The sequence below is a fragment of the Myotis daubentonii genome, chromosome 3 (genome assembly GCF_963259705.1).
Source record: "Myotis daubentonii chromosome 3, mMyoDau2.1, whole genome shotgun sequence".
NCBI classification, from domain to species: Eukaryota; Metazoa; Chordata; class Mammalia; order Chiroptera; family Vespertilionidae; genus Myotis; species Myotis daubentonii.
In genome coordinates, this window is record NC_081842.1 from 72,406,171 (window position 1) to 72,424,637 (window position 18,467).

Below are 18,467 nucleotides of genomic sequence, written 5' to 3' on the forward strand. Positions count from 1 at the left end.
ATAAATTCAACTTGTTTTAAAGGAAGGCCTTGTGTATACTGTAGCTCGTAGCCAGATTTTGAATCCATTTTTTTCAAACAGCAGAGGACAGTAGAGGGAGGAACCTGGGGCGCAGGATGGAGCAAGAAGGAGGAGAGGAACCTTGGAGAGGGGCGGGAACAGTGAAAACCCAGTGAGAGAAGGAACACACTCCAAGCCTCTCCTGGGGATGGGGGCCACCCTAGTGCGGGGCTGGTGGTGGTGGAGGTGAGGCTTACCCTTGAACCCTGGCCTTCTTCACCTCCTGGCTGGGGTCTTGGCTGAGCCTCAGGGAATGAGGATGAGTCCAGGAATCTGAGGGTCTCCCTTCAGTGGCTACATTGGCTGGGAGCAGATGTCAGTGGCCAGAGCTCCAGAGCAAGACCAGTAGCCTGGGCAGTGGGTCCAGCTTGTTGTGGGCGGCAACGCAGCAGGGTTCTGACTGTGAAGCTGGTGGCTGCTCCAGACATTACCCTGGCTGAGAAAGCAGAGGCGGCCCCTTTGTGGGCGCAATGTGGCCCTTGTTGGTGCTGTTGCTGCTGGGCTGGGCAAGCCTAGGTGAGTGGCGGGGATCCTGGTTCTGAGGGCCCAAAGGTTGTGCACTGTGCCTGGCTCGCCCCTCAGCTCCCTGGAGAAGGTGGCCAGTGCTGGAGCTTGGGCCCTGTGTGCCTGGGCGTGAAAGTGGGAGGTCCTGGGGGAATCACAGCCCGCCTCCTTCCTTCCTTCCTTCCTTCCTTCCTTCCTTCCTTCCTTCCTTCCTTCCTTCCTTCCTTCCTTCCTTCCTTTTTTCCTTCCTTCCTTCCTTTTTTCCTTCCTTCCTTCCTTCCTCCCTTCCTTCCTTCCTTCTTCCCTTCTTTCCTTCCTTCCTTCCTTCCTTCCTTCCTTCCTTCCTTCCTTCCTCCCTTCCTTCCTTCCTTCTTCCCTTCTTTCCTTCCTTCCTTCCTTCCTTCCTTCCTTCCTTCCTTCCTTCCTTCCTTCCTTCCTTCTTTCCTTCCTTCCTTCCTTCCTTCCTTCCTTCCTTCCTTCCTTCCTTCTTTCTTTCTTTCTTTCTTTCTTTCTTTCTTTCTTTCTTTCTTTCTTTCTTTCTTTCTTTCTTTCTTCCTTTCTTCCTTTCCTCCCTTCCTCCCTTCCTCCCTTCCTTACTATCCCTCCTCTTCATCTTACCAGGTGACAGCGGGCTCATCTTCCTCTGCTCAGGGCCTCCAGACACAGGCACAAGGAAGACTCCACACCATGCACCTCTAGTGGAAATAACTAGAGAGAAAGGGCATGATCAGAGGCAAGTAGGTGTCAGCTATTAGGGTTCCCTCTCTTTGGCACCACTCTTCCCTCCTAGGTGCTTAAATGCACTGGGGATGAAGTGGGTGGGGACAGTGGGAGAGCCTGGTTTCTTGCAATGGAAGTGTGCATTTTGGCGAAGTCTGCAAGATGGTTATTTTTTTTTCCTGTTTGCCCTCCCACATGAACATAGGAGGTAAGGGATACATACCTGATACAATTAAGTTTTATTTCCAACACACCATTTAATCAGAAGAATCTTTTGCTCCCCCCCTTTTTAATTTATTAAACCCTAGAAATAGACTTCCTGGAAACTCTCTCAACCTCACCACCCCACCAAACACTTTAAAACAGTCCAAAGAGCACATTCAAGTTTCCCCCTGTATTTGGGGAATCATTTAACTGCTATGGATTTCACTTGAAATATGAAGACAATTTGAAGTCAAGTGGAATTTAGTGTTTTTCTATGCCAAAGGTGTTTTGGCTGCAAGCTTTTGGAAACTTTTTTTTTTTTTTCAGGATTAAGCATGTATTTATTTTAGTTCAGTTAAAACATACAATGTTTCATTGAAATGGTGTAGCACTCTTTGCCAACAAGTCATACTGGAATTGTTGGCCTCTAACAGTACAAGGGGGATTTTTACACTATATACATAAGATTAACACACCTATGTTCTCAAAAGCCTTTCCTTACACTAGATCACATTTGATTTCATTACACTAGATCACATTTTGATAACTATGCATTTTGAAAATTTAGATCTTTCTAAAATTTAAATAAGAGATCTAAATTTGCACCAAGTTTTCATGAAAAAATAAAAAATGGTTAACCAGTCTGTTTATTGCAAATACAATTTAAACAATATTTAAAATTTTTAGTGTTTACACAATTTATCAATTTGTTTACATTGACATCTCTGTACAGGTAATTTTGGGACAATTCTTAGATATACATAATGTGAATTCATCAAAATGCAGTTAAGAAAGTTACAGGAATATATACACTTGAACCCAAGACCCAAACCTGACCCATGGAATTATATACAACCTATTTACAAATACATTGAAAAAGATGTTAGCTTTAATGGATTACTGCTGTTCTATAAATAACATTACAGTTATAACTGAAACACCCACGGAAGACAGTAATGCAAAATGAGGTGACAAGACAGTGGTTTTAATACTGAAGACTGCTTATTAATGGGAATTCACTGTTCAGGCACCTCAGGACAGACAAGATAGCTCCAAGAAAATCATGCAATGGAATTTATCCTAAGTAACTGATTTTGAACCTCAAACAGCCAAAGAAGATTGGCTGAGCCTCCCCACACTGATTAGCTATGAGGACTTCTTTCCATTCTTTCTTGGTTGATGGAGTATTTCCTCCCAGAGGAAAGGATGTAAACCTGTACTTGGTGTTCTCTGAGAGGCCTTAGATCCAATAGATCAGATATGTCTGTACTTAAAGACCCTTGTGGAACTGGAAGACGTCTTGTAGTGCTACTTTGGTGAAACCAATGGTCCATTTGTGTTTGTTTCTACAAAAATAAGTAATTGGGGACCATCTAGAAAGGCAGTGAGAAGGCAGATTCTACAGAAATGCTTTCATCTAATTGGACTTTGGTACTCCCTTTGAATCCAGAACCTCATCTCTAGTTCAGACCAAGAATTGGTACTTCTGCTGGAAACTATTATTTTTTAAAAAACGTGTGCTTCATAAAACTGAGGAAAGCATGTGATTTTTGTGTGTGTCTCTATAGGCTATGCCTGTCGCATTTCACATGCAAAGACCCTTCTGTTAACTTTTTCTGAGATGCAAATTGAGTTTGAGTAACGGTGACACTCAACTGTTATTTTTAATTCTAGAATTTGAACTTATTTACATTTAAACTGATTGTTAGCTTCACTGTGCCATTAATAAAGCCTTGTGACTTCGGCTATTTTCAAGATGCTCTTAAGACCCTGTTACCACTTTCCCCATTCTCCAAAAATCCTGGCACGTTGGAGCTGTTTATAATCACTATGTCTGTTATCTGAAGGGTTGATGTTAGATAAAGTAGTGTTCCCTGTCATTATCATTAATGGCTCATTGCTGTTACTATCAAAATAACTAAAATAATACTGCTTTTAGAAACCTGTTTTCTGATTAGAATGCATATTGAACCAGATTATAAATTGTGATGTAATATCACTAAATCAGACTGTAGGCATCAACAGCTATTCTGAAGAATAAAAATGATAAGAGATCCATGATGGTGGCTGATGGGATGTCAGTCAGAAAGATAGCATGAGTGAGTGAGAGAGTCAAAGGAGAGTGGGTGGATGTGTGGGGAGTGTCTGTATTTGTGAGTGAGGGACAGCTATATTCCACAGGACTGTCAGGTACTGGTGGACCAGGCTCCCCGGGCTGTGCAGACTCTACTACTGCTGAAATCTCTCCCTGAGCAGCCGACTTTGCCGCAGAGACCACACCATCTTGAAGGGGAGAGCGGCTATGATCAGAAGCCCAGCCTTACCTTCACCCGGGGAGACCTGAATACCTATCAGACCCTACAGCCACAATGCCCATGGAACAGCTACCTCAGCTGCAAACCCACGAACACTGAGACTCCAGCCTCCCCGACCGCAGTGAACTAAACACAGCTGGTGATATAAATGTCATCGGATCATTCAGAGGATAGGGGCTATGTGCCTGTGGGGAAGCAAGGGGAACGGAATGGCAGGGATTGCTCCCTGGATGCCGAGGTCCAACCCCAGCAGGTCCAGGGGTTCCCAAAGGCATAGACGGAGTCGGCGAAGAAGGAAGGACACGGAGACAGTGTTCAGTTGATCAGCAGCCTAGCCAGGATCTCTAGCCAGGATCTGCAGCCAAGTTCTGGTCTGGATCTCCAGAGAGGTTCTGCTCTGGATCTCCAGCGAAGTTCTGGTTAGGATCTCCAGCCAGGTTCTGTGGCCATGTTCCCTCGCTAGGTTCTCCAGCCAGGTTCTGTCCAGGTTCTTTAGCCAGGTTCAGTCACCAGGTTCTAGTCAGGTTCTCTTGCCAATTTCTGTAGTCAGGTTCAGTCCAGGATCTTTTGCCATGTTCTCTCCAGCGAAGTTCTTCTGTCTCTAGAGAACGTTCTGTGTAGGTTCTGTGTTCTGAATTCTGTCTCTCTTGGTCCTGTCTTCCAAGCCCTGTCTCCTAAATTCTGCCTCTTTCTGTCTTGTTACATCTGTATTTATACCAGTTGATTCAATCCTATCAATCTCTATTACAAAGGTTAGGGCGTTTCTTATCTCCATTCCAGGGAGTAAAGATTATGTAGCTTAAGCATGATTGTTTGTAGTGATTAACTACCCGCCTGGCACTTACTTAAGGAGTTTCATCCCCTCCCTGACTTCAGGGAAAAATTCCTACCTGGAGAAACAACCTTTCTAGGAGAGGCATCCCCTCCCTGACTTCAGGGAAAAATTCCTACCTGGGGAAACAACCTTTCTCAGAGAGGTGACCTTGGTTAAAACACACAGCGCTAAGGGGAGCAAACATATTAAGAACCGTATGCTATATATGCCAGGTCCCTTGAAACAGCAAGGATGGACCGGCTCCCGGCACCTGGAGGTGGAGTGAATGCTAGAGAGAGCATGGCCCACAACTCCTGGGTTCTAAAGAGGGATTGTATGTGTGGAGCCTTTCATTTGCATTCAGGGATGATTGACTGAAACTATCTTTCTTCTGGGCATGCCCTTTCCCATAATGTATACAGAAAACCCACAGGGGGTGGGGTCAAAACTAAAATGCAAATATTATTATAATTCGTCCAGAGTTTTAGGAAGGTCACATTGGCATTGAGGTCATGTCCTTTTCCTCTGAGCTTGGGCCCAATACAGGTCCAACCCAGTGCATAGGATCATTTAATTAAAAATACTTACCAATAATCAGCAAAGAAACAGCAATCCTAAATGACTCACTAGATCAGATGGACTTAAATGACATCTTTAGAACACTTTACCCCAAAGCCACGGAATATACATTCTACTCAAGTGCTCATGGGACAGATTCAAAAATAGACCACATATTGGGTCACAAACAAAGTCTCCCCAAATTCAAGAAGATTGAAATCATACCAAGCATCTTCTCAGACCACGATGGCATAATATTAGAAATAAACTACAATAAAAACAACCCAAAAATACTCAAACACTTGGAAGCTGAATAGGATGTTATTAAATATTGATTGGGTTACCAATGAGATCAAAGAAGAAATTAAAAACATCCTGGAAACTAATGACAATGAAAACACAACAATCCAAAACCTATGGGACGCAATGAAAGCAGTCCTGAGAGGGAAGTTTATAGCTCTACAGGCCTATCTCAAAAAACAAGAAAAAATGGTAGTAAATCATCTAACTCTACAAATCAAAGAATTAGAAAGAGAGCAACAAGAAAACCCCAGAGTGAGCAGAAGGAAGGAGATAATAAAGATTAGAGCAGAAATAAATGACATAGAGACCAAAAAAACAATACAGAAAATCAATGAAACCAAGAGCTGGTTCTTCGAAAGGAGAAACAAGATTGACAAACCTCTAGCCAGGCTCACCAAGAAGCAAAGAGAGAGGACCCAAATAAACAAAATCAGAAACGATAGAGGCGAAATAACAACAGACCCCACAGAAATACAAATGATTGTTAAAAAATACTATGGACAGCTCTACTCCAACAAACTAGACAACCTGGAGGAAATGGACAAATTCCTAGGAAAATACAACATTCCAAAACTCAATCAGGAAGAATCTAAAAATCTCAACAGGCCAATAACTATGGAAGAAATTGAAGCAGTCATCAAAAAGCTTCCATCAAACAAAAGCCCAGGACCAGACGGCTTCACAGGTGTTTTACCAAACATTCAAGGAAGAACTAAAACCTATTCTCCTCAGACTACTACAAAAAATCCAAGAGGAAGGAACACTTCCAAGCTCATTCTATGAAGCCAGCATCACCCTAATACCAAAACCAGAAAAGAGTTTAAGGTCAACAGAAAATAAAAGTAAAGCAAATAGGGTTTATTGAAAATACATTCCAAATGAGGTGCCAGTCAGTCAACAGAGTGTGGGAGACAAAATGGTGAGAGCAGCCAATGGCAGGGCTGCTGTAGCTCACTGGGGAGTCAGAGAAAAGGAGGCCTTGAAGACAGGTTCTGGGGGTGAGCCCAGGATGAGCTGCAGCTGCCCATTTCTCCCCTGGATGCAAGTGTCATGGGGTCCTTTAGAGGTTAGGGGATATGTGCCTGTGGGAAAGCAAGGGGTACGGAATGGCATGGGATTGCTCCCTGGAGGTGGAGTGCATGCTAGAGAGAGCATGGCCCACAACTCCTGGGTTCTAAAGAGGGATTGTATGTGTGGAGCCTTTCATTTGCATTCAGGGATGATTGACTGAAACTATCTTTCTTCTGGGCATGCCCTTACCCTTAATGTATACAGAAAACCCACAGGGGGTGGGGTCAAAACTAAAATGCAAATATTATTATAATTCGTCCAGAGTTTTAGGAAGGTCACATTGGCATTGAGGTCATGTCCTTTTCCTCTGAGCTTGGGCCCAATACAGGCAGGTCCAAACCTGCCAACTGTCAGCCTGCTGGGCTGCCCATAGAGAGGAGGTCTGAAGGAAAAGTTGGTCCAACACTTGTTCAGGACCCCAGGGCAGGCCCCGCCCCAGCCACTCATTTAATTTCCTACGTAACACTTTCAGATTCATTTACAAATGACTGGTAATCAAATGCCATTTACTGGTAGCCACTACAGTTTCAGTTGACCTTTGCAGTAAAATAACTTATCTGGAATGTCCTTTCCATCTAATTACAGCCAAACTCTAACCCCCTGTATTGGTTTACAAGATACAGAATGAATTATTATGCTCCTTCCCTCCACCATGCCCCATATGTCAAGTTATACTTTGTTTAAAAGCACATCAACATTTTCAGTGGAATTCAACAACTGATACATAAAACCTTACTCTATGAGTAAGTATATAAACTGTCAGAAGTTGAATGATTTTTCAAAGTGAGTTTTTAAAATCAAGGGTACATATGGTTAAAAAACAAGGTTATTGTCTATGTATAGTACTAATTTGGCTTGCCTTAAACAAGATGTTTTCTTTTCTCCTAAAAACATATTACTTTTTAGCACAAGTTCCTATTTTAGGGAATTAACTGCCTATGTAAAAGTCTTTATTTATGGCTCCACCTCAGCAGTTTAGAGGCAGTGTGTTAAAGCATTATACTAAACTAGGGGCCCAGTGCACGAATTTCTATACCTTGAAAGGAACTGTGGGCCACGAAGCTTCACTTGGCACAGGGGTGGGTCTCAGGCCATCCTCCACGCCCCCGCCTGGCCCCTCCCACTGCAGGCCCCGATCCCACTCTGATGGCAGCTTAGCTCCTGCTGCTGCTGCTCCCATGTACTGAAGGTGCTGGCCCTGTTTGCGCCCACTGACAGTGCAGCACGACTGGGGCCAGAGCCAGCAGCAGGTGGGAGCAGGGCTGAGGCTGGCACTGTCAGTGGGTGCGAGCAGAGGCTGCTGACCCCATTGCTCCTCCAATCCGGGGGGCTGGAAAAGCCCTCAGGGGTTATCAGGATTGGCAAACGCTGCTTGTACCTGCTGAAAGTGCCAAGCGATTGGGTCTGGCACCGAGCACCAGCAACAGGTGCGAGCAGCAGCTCCAGCGCCAACTGAGGCTATGAGCGGGGCCAGTGATGCCAGCATGTGCGAGCGCCTACCAGGACCACAGTATGTGGAAGAAAATAATTTTCAGTAACCACCAGAGGCTTTCCCCGATGACACCGACCAGCACCCTTCATTGGTCTGGCACTCACACTCACCTGCTCCACCACATGCCACAGTTGATGCCCACCATGTTCTGCATGTGCCCTCTAGTGGTCAGCGCATATCATAGCGACTGGTTGGTTGGTTGTTCCTCTGTTTGGTCTATTTGCATATTATGGTTTTATATCTATACTAGAGGCCTGGTGCACAAAAATTTGTGCACTTGGGGGGGGTCCCTCAGCCCGGCCTGGGCCCTCTTGCAGTCTGGGAACTGTCAGGGGATGACCACCTGCTGGCTTAGGCCTGCCCCCTGGGGGATTGGGCTTAAGCTGGCAGTCAGACATCCTTAGTGCTGCTAAGGAGGCAGAAGAGGCTCCCACCACCACCGCTGTACTGGCAGCCGTCAGCCTGGCTTGTGGCTGAGCAGAGCTCCCCCTGTGGGAGCACACTGACCACCAGGGGGAAGCTCCTGCATTGAGCATCTGCCCCCTGGTGGTCAGTGTGTGTCATAGTGCCCAGTCATTCTCAATCATTCTGCTGTTAGGGTCAATTTGCATATTACCCTTTTATTATATAGGAGTGCCTGGCCAACCTGGGTGAGGGGCTGATGGCCGTTTGCAGGCTGGCCACAGCCCCTTCAGTGTGGGGGTCCCCACTGGGGTGCCTGGCCAGCCTGGATGAGGGCCTGATGGCTGTTTGTAGACTGGCCACAGTCCCTTCAGAGTTGGGGGATCCTGCTAGGGTGCCTGGCCAATCTGGGTGAGGGGATGAGGACCGTTTTCAGGCTGGCTAAGGCCCTCAGTGGGGACCCTCACCCCATGAGGGTGTGGCCAGCCTTGGTGAGGGGCTGATGGCTGTTTGCAGGCTGGCCATGGCTCCCAGCCTCCCAAGCTCCCAGTGGAGGCTGGCTGGAAGCAGGTATCTGGGATTTATTTGTCTTCTATAATTGAAACTTTGTTGCCATGAGTGGAGGCCTCAGCCGGCTCAGGCAGGCCGGAAGCTTGGCTTCCTCCATCACCCAGGCAACCAAGCCTCCTGCTTGCTCCAGCTCCGTGGCTGCTGGCCGCCATCTTGGTTGGGTTAATTTGCATAGCATTGCTCTGATTGGCTGGTGGGCGTGGCTTAGTGCGTAGCAAAGGTATTGTCAATTAGCATCTTTGTCTTTTATTAGTGTAGACTAGAGGACCAGCATGCAAAATCACATGAAACCCAGAGTCCCGGGCTCTGCCGCCACGGGTCCCATCAATGCACCTCCTGGTGCCAAGTCGTTTGGTTGTTCTGGCATTATGGCCACTGGCTTTTTATAATATAGATAGGTGCATACTATTAAGACATTTGCTCATGCTGTCATCTGTATTTTGGGAGATGTTTAATCTTTGCCACTGAGTTATTAAGTGAGATTTGAAAGGCTAGGTTCTAAAGATGAAATATAGGTGTTTTTCCCAAAATTAATAAATATTTTGAATCCAAAATTTCACTCACATTATTAAAACTGTTGGTATTCCTTAATGTCGATTCAACTGTGGCTAGTATAGGCATTTTCTTTAATATATTATGTTATTTTTGTAACATGATTTTTATAAAGCCATTTACCCAGCTTTTAGGTTTTGCATTCATAACTTTTTATACAAGATTTAAAAATTCTATATTTTTATATATTATTTCTAATACAATACACTCAGGCTGTCATGAAGCTACTTTCACTTGCATAGATATTTTTTCTATGATAAAAGAACAAGAATAATTGTATAGTGTCATTTTGCCAAAGTCATTGTAATACTAAATAAAAAATACCCAGGAAATTTGATTCTGACAGAACTAGACTGAAATAATAGAACCTGGATATCCCCTCTGTGTGGTTATGTGGAGGTAAAATAGGAATTAGAAGCCATACCCTCCTCTACTTCCTTCCATACCCATGGAGCAGTTGTATATGACTCCACATCTGGTCAACGCAGGGATTGAGCATATTTATGCATGTTTCAATGTATGTCACATTTATGGGTTAAAAGACAAGGCAGGAAATAGGGCAAGTGCAAGGTCTATCATTTTTTTTTCCTCTTTCAAGCCAACTATGTGCCCCCTCGCTATGCTCCAAGGCCTTCCTGGACACAGAGACAAATTTCAGACTCTAGGCCTCTTAATAACATAAAGTGCGGTTAAATGGTAGCAGGGATTTTATTGTTTTTATCCTTAATTGGTACTGAAAATATTTTAGATGCTTGATAATCTCTTAATTCTGGATGTTGTTGCCCTTCCCCCTGTAATTCTAGCCCAACCACTTTAGTTCTTGTAAGGCCACCTTACAATCTAGAGGCAATTACTTTGAGCCAGAACTAAATGCATTGTGGGCACCCCCACTTTACCCCAGTCCTTGTTTGAACTCTATTGAGGAGGGATCTGACTAAATCCTCTTTTATGACCCTAATTCTAACCCCATTCTGTTTGAAGCTCCAGTTTTTCTTTCCAGGGTCAAGTTCTATGGCAAAATGGATTCATTTCTGGCAGGTATCATTTTGCTTCATTTACCTTAGTGACTGCTGGGACTTCTTACCCCATTCCTAAACAGCCATTCCAGGCAGATAATTAACATCCTACTTAGTTGCAAAAAAAGGATTGATGTATGGTGTAGACTCTCTCAACTTCCATCCTACCACTTCTACACTTCCCTATAATATCAGGTAACCTTCTTCACTTTCTCCCTTCTCACCCAGTTTCAGAAGTATACCTATTCACCTTTTTGTGGGGGGAGAAGAAGGGCGGGGAGAGGAAAAGGCAAGGGAAAGGCAAGGGGGTGCTCCTGGGAGAGAGAATACTATCTATTCACTTTTTAAAGGAAAAGATTACCTGTCAACAGCTCTTCCACTTCCACCACCTTGGAGACCTGCCTAATCAGTTTAATTTTCAATCTTGTATCTTAGATCTTTCCTCCTCTTTTGGTTCTTCCACCATAGCTTGAAGGCATGCTTAACTTTTACCCTATATTAAAAGCAATTAAATAAACAAACAAACAAACAAACAAATAAAAAAATAAATAATCTTGCCCTGTTCCTGTCTCCACAGTCCTTCCAGTATCCCCTTCTCTCTCTGTTTTCTTCTACTGTCAAATTTAATGAAACAATAATTGCCTCTCCTTTCTCCCCTCCCATTTATTCCCAATGCAGTATGACTTCTAATCCCACTTGTCTGTTGTAATTTTCCACATAAACTACCCAGTGATGTAATTTTTAACCTAGGGGCTCTTTGTACTTATCGCACTTGACATATATGTTGTTCATATCAAGAAACTTTCTATAGTGGAGGTTTTCCTGAGTCACCTACAGTGAGGCCTTGACTTACGAGTATCCCGACTCACGAGTTTTTCGAGATATGAGCCGTCGCTCAGCCGATTTTTTGCTTTGAGTTGAGTTGTGAGCTAAAATTCGGGTTACTAGCCAGCTTCAGATACCCCACCAGCGAACGTCACAGTGATTTGACATACGAATAATTTGAGTTAGGAGCTCGGTCACGGAACGAATTAAACTCGTAAGTCAAGGCCCCACAGTACTTCTCCCACTACTTCTCACTTTCTTAGTTTGTTCCCTTTTAACTATTTGCTCCATAATCATTGGTATTCTCCAACATTTAATTCTCTGTTACCTGCTCTGTTGCTTAGAAAGGACTCTCTGGACAATCATATTTATGCTCACAATTTCAATTATCAGCTATATTCTTGGTCTTTGTAGTTTGCACATACTTAGCAAATGCTCAATAAATGGCAGCTAGAATTGACTAACTTTGGCTCTTCCTACAAAATTAAGGAACTCTTCCATCTCACCTGCAACCGACTTAGTTGAAATTTTGCACTGAAATATGTAACTTCATGATTCCATAATCAGGTCTATAGAAATAAGAAGTGGAGGGATCTCTTGAAATATGGAAGAATCATGAATCCTCTTTGATACAAATTTTTGGGTATTCCTTTCTTGGAATTCATACTTCAAATTTTTCACTTTCAAAAGGAATGTAATGAGACATACTTGCTTTACCCTGGGTTTAACCCATAGGATACCAAATAAAGACATTGTCCTTGCTTTTCTACCTTTTGAGACTAACGGGGAGACCAGTTAAATCAAGTATTTTAATTACAAGATTCAGTATTGAAGGTAGTGACAGCACTTGAGAGGGAGTGATGGGAGCAATAAGAAGAGGATGAATACAGTTGAGTAGTGTAGGGAAGGGAAACAGGATTAAACATCTGCACTGTGCTTTAGTAGGAAGAGCCAAAGTTAGTCACCTCTAGCTGTCATTTATCGAGCATTTGCTAAGTATATGAAAGACATTGAGATAAGAACTTTGTGTTCCTTATCTCATTAAATCTTAACAAAATCTCCAGGAGGTATATACAATTACTACACTTTATACAGATGAAGAAGCTGAGGTACAGAGGTTAAACAATTTGCCTAAGGTTATATCTCTAGAAGGTGCTAAGGCTTGAGCCAATGTCTGACTCCAAAATATGTGTTCTGACCTATACACCCAGAGAAGTGTCAGGGCCTCTAGGCTGAGGGAACAAATGCAAAGGCATGGGCATGAGAGTCCATATGCATATTCATGGGATTTCAAGAAGGTCATTATAATTGGACCTTAGTTTGGAAATGAGGAAGGACAGGAGGTGGGGCTGGACAGGGCCTTGAAGGACCTAGTTTGCATTTCATGCTAATACACTTACAATTTAGCCTGAAGAGAGGGAGGGGGGCTGTTAAAGTATAGTGAGCAAAAGCGTGCACATTTGCATTTAGAACAATTATTTCTGGAAATGTGTAAAATACACTGGGGCTGGGATGGGGAAATGTGGAGGCTGGAGTCATGGAGCTACTTAAATAGCAGTGGTTCAAGGGAGAAATGAGGAATGTCTAATTCATTCATACAACAGACATTGTATTTAGGAACTATTAAATAGGCTGAGGCTACAAAAATTCTCTATTGCTAAAAAGAGGGAAGAATCCACTATGATTCTTAGGCCTAATCTGGTTGACTGGTAGATAAGAAAAAATACTTTAGGTAGGTAAGGATTTGTGGGAAGGGTAGGAAGAGGGAAAATGGACATGTTAACTTTGCTGTAACCATGCTGTAGGTCCAAGTAGAAATGCTCAGCACACAGTTGGCTTTCCCAGATCTTGAGGAGAAAGCTGGGACCTGGATAAATAAAAGTGTGTAGGTAGGTAGAACCATGAATATGTGTAAATACTGGGGAGGGGGAGGTAGTGCTGACTATGAAGCCTTTAGGAACACTAATATTTATTATGAATCACGGAATAAGTTTCAATAAGGAAAGGACGCTGGGATGGGTGAACAGAGCAGTAGAAGGAAATTCAGAATCCAGAGATCTAGAGGCCAAGGGACAGGCACAAGGAAGGAGCTGCCCACTGGCTCAAGTACTCTAGAGAAGTTGAGGTAAAAAGTGAACCATACAGATGCAAGTTTTCACAAGGGACTGTTGGTGGTTTTGTCAAGAGCTGTGATAGTGAAGCTGAAGTGCAGAGATGGCAGCTAGGAGGCAGAGATTTAAGAAATGAAACCATGTGAAGAAATGCTTCTACGTTATTTTTTTAATGTTAGGAACAAGAGAGACAGTGATGAGGGATTTCCTAAAGTTGGTGAATATTTTATGTGTTTTTTAAATGTTTAAGAACAAACAAAAGCAAAACCTATATAAATTGAATAGTGACATGTGGGAGGCTGATAATCAATTAGGAAAGTCCTTGAGGAGATTGATGGTTGGGGAGGCAAAAATAGAAACTACCTCCCTGGTAAAGGGATTCATTTCTGAAGAGGAGAAATGGGGTTGAGAGAAGAGAGAAGTGTGGATTGCTGGGGTTGCAGGTCAATTTTAAGGTGAGGATTATTAGAAGTTTCTGGCTTCTCATCTGTCATCACTAATGGACTCAATCTGAATTAAGAAATTAGAAGAGAGGGCTGCATTGGAGAGTATGGAATAAGCTCCTACAGAAGGAGGGTGATTTAATAGCTATTACAGAGGAGAGAAACTTTACATGGAACATGTATAAAAAGATTGAAGACCACCCAAGTGGGCAGGGACTATTACACTTTTCTGTTGTTCCCCAGGTAGCAACACGCATTTTCTTAGAAACCTGTAAGACTGATTCCTGTCCCCTCCTGCCCTTCCAGAGCACTTTGCTCATACAGGAAGGATCACACTTAAGTAATCCTGTGCTATAAAAAGTGCATATCATTCTGCCAAGTGAGAATTGGAGGCTTTGAAAAGATTATTCATACCCCTGTCCCCCATGATTGTATCCACACATCCTATCACAATGTTTCAGATCAGCTTATTCTCAGTAAATGTTTGCTGATTTTTTAAAAATTCTGAGCTATATATTGTGCCTTCTCTGCATCCACATGTTGGCCATCTTCAGGACTGCAGAAGGAGAAGGTCAGGTTGGTGATTGGTATTCACAGAGATGGTTGTATTAATACCAAATGATGGTTGTATTAATACCGTTCTATCTGATTTAGACTGCTGTAAGCATATCTTGATTTTTCAGAATTTTCTTACTCATGTTAGTTATTTTTGTTTATTTTTTCTGTTTCAAACCATTTCTTCACTTTGCTGTCCCATCAGATGGCAGTAGGCAAAAGAGAGAAAACCCAAATTAGATAACTGTAAACACATAACTTATAGTGTTTAAATAAGTGTTGATAGAAGATGAAGTTGTGATCAACAGTTGGTAGAGCGACACTTTTGGACTCCCCTTATTTATTTATTTATTTATTTATTTATTTAATTTATTTATTGATTAAGGTATTACACATGTGTCCTTATCCCCCCATTACCTTCCATCCCCCCATTCATGCCCCTTGTGTCTGTGTCCATTGGTTAGTCTTATATGCATGCATACAATTCCTTTGGTTGATCTCTTCCCCTGAACCCCACCCTCCCCTGTCTTCCCTCTAAGGTTTGACAGTCTGATTAATGCTTCTCTGCCTCTGTATCTGCTTTTGTTCATCACTTTATGTTGTTCATTATATTCAACAAATGATTGATATCATGTGGTATTTATTTTTCTCTGACTGGCTTATTTTGCTTAGCAAAATGCTCTTTAATTTTATCCATGCTGTCGCAAATGGCAAGAATCTCTTATTTTTTACAGCAGTGTAGTATTCCATAGTGTAGGTATACCACAGTTTTTTAGTCCACTATCTGCTAAAGGGTATTTAGGTTGTTTCCAAATCTTAGCTATGGTAAATTGTGCTGCTATGAACATAGGGGTGGATATATCCTTTCTGATTGGTGTTTCTAGTTTCTTGGGATATATTCCTAGAAGTGGGATCACTGAGTCAAATGGGAGTTCCATTTTTAACTTTTTGAGGAAACTGCATACTGTTCTGCACAGTGGCTGCACCAGTCTGCATTCACACCAGCAGTGCACCAGGGTTTGTTTTTCTCCTCATCCTCTCCGGCACTTGTCGTTTGTTGATGATAGCCATTCTGACAGGTTTGAAATGGTAGCACATTGTCATTTTGCTTTGTATCTCTCAGATTAGTGACTTTGAGCATGTTTTCATATGTCTCTTGGCCTTCCTTATGTCCTCTTTCAAATATTATCTATTTAGGTCCTTTGCCCATTATTTGATCAGATTGTTTATCTTCCATTTTATAAGTTCCTTAGTTATAGTGCAAGGGTTATTCAAGTTATGGATTTTATTAACAGCACTAATTCTATATAAATGGCTTCACCTTTAAATTTGTGTATATTACAACAAAGAATGTAGTGCAATTAGTACTTCCTATATTTTGTAGGAAATCCATTCTCTAAGCATAAGTTATGAAGTTGTTGAATAAGGAAGCTAGCGACATGGTAAAGCCATCTTGGCTTTTAAAGAACATTGGGAGAAAAGACATATAGGCAATCAGAAATACTGAAATGAATTACTGAATATATGCAATCCGTCAATATCCTTAGGGAAATGAAATATAATTCTTCAAACCTCTCTTCCACCAGACAGAAATCCGTTGCAGAAAAAAATGTTATTTATGTCTTTGTGAACTGGAGTAATATGCATTACTGTCCGAGTTCTACAAGTTAAAAACACAGTGAAAGGCCCCTACAAAATCAGATATTCCCAAGGGATCTGTCGGACAATGCCCAGATCCCCACTGAAAGGACACCATCTAATCCTTTTGTCCATTTCAAAATTGTGCACCATATTTTCTGACTCTTTCCTTCTTTTCTAATTCCAACATCACAATCAGTTTCTTCTCTCCTTGTTGTGCACTGGAGCCTCCCCCTCAATGCTTCTATCTCAGGGGAAATAACTCAGAACCCCATGATTTTGAAAAACACAATTGGAAGTCTAGGTTTTGCCTGGGGATCCTTATACAGGGATGGCTAGAAGTGTAGAGAACTGGGCAGAAGTGAGCTTGTGAAGCACAAGCTTGATTCAAACTGCAAATTCCCAGAAACATAACAATTTGCACCTCCCAGTCAGAGAAGGTTTAGATCATTGTATAAAAACGCTGTTTTATGAGCAAAACCAATGGTCACAGACAGTAGGTGGGGAGAGAAAGAGGGTCGGGAGGAGGAGGGTTTGTGCTTGGGGAAGGGGATGGTGGGGAAGACATCAATGAGGAAAAAAGGAGACTCATGAAATACTTTAAACAATAAAGAATTTAAAAATAAATAAATAAGTAAATGATAAAAATGCTGTTTTGCCCAGTTTTTAGAGTGTTACCTATATGTACAGCACAGCATTTGTGAGAGGGCACTTGTCCATGTATTTGCTCCTTTGATACTCGCCACAATTCTCTGAAGCAGCCTGGTGTTCATTTATGATCCTCTTACTTGCAGAGAGTAAACCAAGGCCTAGAAAAGTTAAGTGATTTGCTTAAGGTCACATACTGACAAGTGACAGGAAGAATCTATACCCAGGCTTTCTGAACATTGTCCAGTTCATATTTCACTATGCGTCCTAGAATTTAATTCAATGGGCATTTGTCCAATAACTCATGGCCCAGTGCACGAAATTTGTGCACAGGTAGGGTCCCCAGGCCTAGCCATTGGTCTGGGCCAATTGGGGCCTTGTGGCTGCCATCCGGGGCCTTCCCTCCCTCAGCTCCTGGCTGCCAGCTGGGGCTTTTCTTCCTCCCACTGCTGGCTGCTTGCTGGGGCCTTCCTTCATTCCACTCCACCCCTGGTTGCTGGCACAACTCATAGCAAGCAGTTGAACTCCCAGTTGGTCAAACTCCTGGGGGGACTATTTGCATATTAGCCTTTTATTATATAGAATATGTTCCTAGAGTAATAATGTGCTATGGCCGTAAGTTTTATTCCCAATTTGTATAGAAAAAAGAAATTGTAAGGATGAACTATTAAGGATGAACTATATTATATATGTTAGTTATTGCTTTATTTTTTCAGGGAAAATCCAACTAACAACTTAGAAGAGTTAATACATGCTGAAAAATATGAAGAGAACTACAATTTCTCCACAATCTTGCACATTTTAGGTGAAACATGAGTGATTGAAATTACATTCTCAATCCCTTTTTTGTAAGATAACTGGTAGTTTATCCTATTAGAAGTGTTTAATAGAATATACCTACTTAGTAGCAATATCATTTCTTAATTTCAACTGTCTCCTAGCTTTAATTTGAGTGGTTTATGGTTTTTAGGAGGAAGGAATGCCTATAATATATATTTAAAAATTGTTGTTCTATACTTTCAATGAAATATGGGAGTGAGAAAATGCCTTGCAATTGTCTATAGTTCTTTATAGTATTTGCATACTAAATGTCCATTGCTGTCTGTATTTTGCAATGGGAAATAGCCAGAGAATATTTTTTCTCCTTAGCATTCTAAGATTTTCCATCTTAGAGGAAAGATGTGATGTGATTCATCAGATTTACTTTTTATATTAAAGTACACTATAGCTCACCACCTTGCTTCAAAATGCCACCTAAAGGTATCGATAAACATATTGGTTTAGCAAGTTCTGTTTGGAGGCAGTACATAGAAGTTGAGACTGAATATAATATTTGGTTTGATTTTCTGTTCAAAAATTTTCCATGGTAAGAACAATATTTTCTACATACATCAGGGCAACAATGATTACATCAAAGCTTCTGAAGCCAAATACCACACCTGCGTGTTCCAACACAGGCTGTTGAATTTATTCCCAATACTCTTGTTAATGAATACTGTGTATTTCTGATGATAAATAAGGAAAAGTTACAATGATGTCTACCTTCTGTGCAGGTACTATTAAAATGACTTGTTTCTCTTCTTCACCTGGTCTACCTTCTCTCTGTAGCTGCACTGCTTACTTAAGGGAACAACGGAAGCATTGCTCCATTATCTTAAAGATTTGT

The 18,467-nt window shown here is 42.0% G+C and overlaps 1 protein-coding gene across 2 annotated transcripts in view; it reads left to right on the top strand.

Annotated features, from left to right (window-relative positions):
- Nucleotides 1–18,467, top strand: part of CD47 (CD47 molecule) — a 238,324-nt gene that overhangs the window by 114,303 nt on the left and 105,554 nt on the right. The window lies entirely within an intron of this gene.